The following is a 4,805-nucleotide window of genomic DNA, read 5'->3' on the forward strand; positions in this document are numbered from 1 at the left end:
CGGCCCTTTATGATATTTTTAACAAAAGAGAATGCCCCAAGAGATCATGTTCAAAGCACATAGTATAAAAACCCAATAGCCCTGGAAAAATAAATGAAGACAATGTTCCTACTATGGACATTGATGGAAGGAGTGAATTTCACAGTTCTCTGTGTAGTTACATATGTGAAGTCATTGTAACACAGAAAATGAATACACAGGTTTTTGAAAATCACTATGTTCTAAGGAAATGTGAAGTAGAACCAACAAAGAGCATACACACTCCTGTGATGTGCTTCCTTTAGTGGACAGAAGATCCTCCATAAGCCCATCAAAGTTATAGGGTTACACATGCCTTATGTTTAGCTATGATTTGAGAATACTGGAATGGTATTCAGGGACTAAAGCAATAGGTTCTCAAAAAAGTGAACCTTAGATGCTCTCCACCATCAGAATGCCTGAAACTCCTGGACTAAGATGAACTGTACAAATCGACATTTCCCTCCAATAACTGCAACATAGAACACCCTGATTTTGAGGAAATGGACACACTTCACAGCAGCCATTTTTGGCTATTTCCCTGGACTTCTGTATACAATTTTCCACACCTTAATGGTTGTCCCATGTCAACTTAAAAAACATGTTGAAAAATAAATCAATATCTATCTTCAAATCTAATTTGTGAGTTTGTGTTAAAAAAATCCTTAAAATGATTGATACATATAAAAATTGATACTTGCTTAGCAGTTAGACAAATAAACTACCAGTATACACACCATATTACAAACACAAATAAAGGATAATATACCAAAGAGTAGATACATAAAGACATAGAGATGTAGGCACATAAGTGTGTGTTGAAATGCAAAATCAAGGAAGAATTAAGGCAGTGAAACTAAAAGCTATTAAATATTCAAAGGAAAAACAGTGAGCAAAAGCAAAACAAAACTGTGTTTTTCAGAGTGTGTCTCTGTGTATGTGAGGGTAAACCTAAGGGATTGTGAGTGCTGAAGAATAGGACACAAACAAAATAAACAGAGTGTAAGACAAAAGGAGAGGGAAGAGTCAATAAAAGAAAGAAATATATTTTAAATGTGTGAGTGTGTTGTGTGTATGTGTGTGTGTGTGTGTATGTCTGTAAGAAATCTTGTGTCTGTGTGTATTAGGTCAATTTGTATGTGTGCAATGAAGACAAGGATACAAACACAAAAAAACACATACAAACAAAAACAAACAAAAAGAGAGATAGAAAGAAATTGCTGTACACAGAAATGAGAACAAACTTAAGCCAAAGTTCCCAGACATTAAGTCTCATTAGAGTAAGTGTTCAGATATACTGGTGCATAAAATAAGAACAGCAGTTAAAGAGTCCATGGAATTCAAGCAAGGTCAAATATTGGGGTCAGCAAAAGCCAAGGAGAAAACCAGTAGTATACCAACGAATTTCTAGAGTAATCACACATAGTGTGTAAAGGAGAGACAGAAAAGAGAGATAAAACATTGATAGTGAGAAAAAGATTGACAGGCATGAGCCAGAGAAGCAGGCAAAGATTCAATCAGAATGAATTCAATGCAAGGTGCAGATAACCCTAGACATAGAGACAAAGAATCCCATCCACAACCCTGAAATGCAAAGGCTGTGCACCTGGTCCCATGTACCTGTGTGAATTTCCATTGGCTACAAGGTCTTGGGAAGAAACAGCAAATGGCTTGTGGCAAAAAGGTACCTTCAATAAGTTTTCCTACAAAAGAAAAGTTGTTGCCCAGGGGAGGCTCAGGGGGTGGAGGTCACATGGCTGGGTCGCCATTTTGCAGTATGAGGAAATGTATGAGGAGAGCAGATTCCATCCGGTTTTCTTTGTTGGTTGATTTAGTTGGTTTTGGTTTTGAATTTGGTTTTGGTGTTGGTGTTGGTGTTGATTGTGATATTGTTTTGGTTGGTAGATTGCTCTATTTCATATATATATATATATATATATATATATATATATATATATATATATATATATATATATGTAATACTTTCGTTCACTGGGCAGTTATAGGCAGAAATCCATGGCGTGCCCTTGAGGCTGATTGGTTTGCCCTGAAATTTGCCTCTCCCTAGAACTCCACTGAGGGTCTTCCAGAGGCTCACTTTGTGGAGTCCTTAAGTCAGGAGCTCATTTTTTTTTTTTTTTTCTATCAGGTCACTGTTTGGAGGCCAACCGGAAACCTTGAGAGTTGGCGACTGGGCATGGCTTCCATACCTGTGTGTAGCAGCCATCTTGAGACTGGGCGTGGCTGAGGTCCTACCTGTCAGGGACAGGTATAAAAAGGGATGCCTGAGAGGCAAGGGCTTCTAATCTAAGCTGTGAGCTTCTGTCCCTAGGTGTTCTCTCTCTGCTCAGGAGACCACACACCTGACTAGAGACAGATCACAAGCTGAGTCTGGCGTGCAGATCGAACTTAGAATATCCAGTCTTGTACTCTGGAACAGTCATGGAGACAAGCTCTGAGGCAGGTATCCTGCAGAAGCTGCTGAATCGCCTTTGCCAGGAGACCGACCCAGGAAAGATCTACAAAACACTGAAGGAACTGTCTTCTCTTCCTATTCTGTGTGACAGCCTGGCAGAGATTGGCTTCAGACAGACCATCAAGTCCTTGAAGAAACAGCAACTCCTCGTCCCCTTTGTTAAAGACTTAGTGGCCCAGTGGTCCACTGGGTTCCTGCTTGTACCCCTGCTTCAGCAGGCCAAGCAGGACTTTGACTTGGAGAAGGGCCTCACAACAGAAGGCTGGAGCACCTCACCAGAAGAGAAGCCCCAGGAGCAATCATCCCAGGAAGCCCACAGAGATTGAAGAGAGGTTTACCTCTGGCTTTGCAGCAGCAGCAGCAGCCACTCAGGCAGAAACTCTTGCTTAAGCAAGAACGGAAAATCAAACAAAAGGTCCAAACAACTGCACCTCACAATCAAAGCCCGCATCCAGGAGAAAACTGGAGCTCTGAGCTGCAGCAAGATGTCCAGAACCTGGTGCACCTAGGAATGTCCAGGGTGAGGCTGGAGGAGCCTTGGCAGCAGGAAGGGGCCAAGCCCCTCTCCAGAAAGCCCGGGGCTGGGACACAGGAGCCCACTGGGCTTGTGTTTGGTGGGCACAGAAAGTGCCAGCCACCAGGCAACTGGGAGCAGGAGGAAGCCCCTGGAGCTGGTTCCTCCTGGGCTTGCCTCAATGGGAAGTGCTGCTCTCCTTCCTCTTCAGAGTGTCCACGGGGCAAGAGGCAGAGGTGGGAACCCCGTGTCCAGTCAAGGACCAGAGTCCTCCTGAAAAGGTTCCTCGAGGTGAATCTGGAAATTCCATGGATCTGAGTCCCAGTGCTGTCTGTGCCATTCCAGAGGCTGACTCCAGTGAACAAGCCTGGTTCGAATGGGAACTTGACCAGGAGACATCTTCCTCTCAGCAGGATCAAGAAGCCTCACCTTGTGGATGTGCGCTCAGGAAGAACAACAGAACCCAAGTCTATTCAGGTTGCAGGCCTGCAGCAAGAGTCCAGAAGAAGCACACTGGAACCAGGGATGGTGCTCACTGCCAGGGTGGCAAGGACAAAGCTGGTCCTGGGCAGGCAGAAGAGATGTCCGGGCTCCTGGCCCAAAGGTGCAAGGAATCCTACAGCCAGCCTGAGTCCACCACAGCCTTGCAGCTTCAGGGTTCCCAAGAGGAGAGGCTTCAAGCCCTCAGAGCCCGCATCCAAAGCACATGAGCCAAGAGGCCTCAACCCAGACAGACAATGATGGTCTCCTTCTTCACCAAGTTCAAGAGCCCCAGCCAACATGGAGAGTCAGGACTCACTGGGGTTGCCTCTGTCCAAAATCCGCATAGTCTTTCTGAGGCTCCTGCCCATTCTGGAGCCCAGAGGGCTTCCTGCCTTCTCCCAGGAGAAACAGGCACCAAAAATGCCCCTGCTAAAAGACCTGCTCCTCTCATGGCCAAGACCCTGAAGGACTACAGAAAGCGCTTCTAAAACGGTGATCCTCAGATGCATTCCACCACCACAAAACCTGCAACTCCTGAGACTTGGATTGACTGGACCCACAGGTGCTTCCCTCCAGGGACTGTCACATTGTACACCCTGGTTTTCAGGCTAAGGACAGACTTCCCACCAGCCACTCTTGGCATTCTCCCAGGACTTCTCTACAGAATTTTCCACACCTTAAATTTAATTAAGCAATTTTTGGAAAGAAATTCTTTTAAATATATGAAATCTTCAATATTCCAGTTGTGACCTGGTGATACTAAACATTCACATTTATTATATATGCACATCACAGACTTTATAAATGTATGAACATGTAGGCTAATATTTCCATTCATATCTCAAGTAAACATCAAAATTATGAGTGAAATACTGTCAAATTAATCACACATTTTCTTCTGTGTTAGATAGCTATTGTAAACATCATATCTTTTTATTCATTGGCAAAACTTGAATCATTAGGGGAGGTTTATTAAACCCATAACTCTCCAGTGGATACCTCCATACTCATGGACACACACCAAAATTATAGTGTATCACAAAGTGAAAGATGAGCGAGGGGAGGGGAGAGAGAGGGGGAAGTGGAGGGATGAAGGAAGAAGGGAGGGAAGGAGGGAGAAAGATAGAGGGGGGAGGCAAGGAATTCATGAGTGAGAGTAGTCAATATAAGGACAGATTCAATTGAAATGCACAGGTAAACAATAATAAGACATTCTGAACCACTCACCAGGTTCCGTGCCTAATTCTGGGTGCCATTCTTTCTCCTGTTTAACAATATCATCCCACCGAGAGTAACAATTCCCATGAAATAACA

The 4,805-nt window shown here is 43.9% G+C and overlaps 1 pseudogene; it reads left to right on the forward strand.

Moving 5' to 3' along the window:
* The first annotated feature begins 2,460 nt into the window (after positions 1–2,460).
* Positions 2,461–3,979, forward strand: LOC147002426 (uncharacterized; annotated as a pseudogene).
* Positions 3,980–4,805: the final 826 nt, after the last annotated feature.

This window comes from Mus caroli, unplaced genomic scaffold, assembly GCF_978045245.1.
Source record: "Mus caroli unplaced genomic scaffold, Mus_caroli_1 scaffold_10, whole genome shotgun sequence".
NCBI lineage: Eukaryota > Metazoa > Chordata > Mammalia > Rodentia > Muridae > Mus > Mus caroli.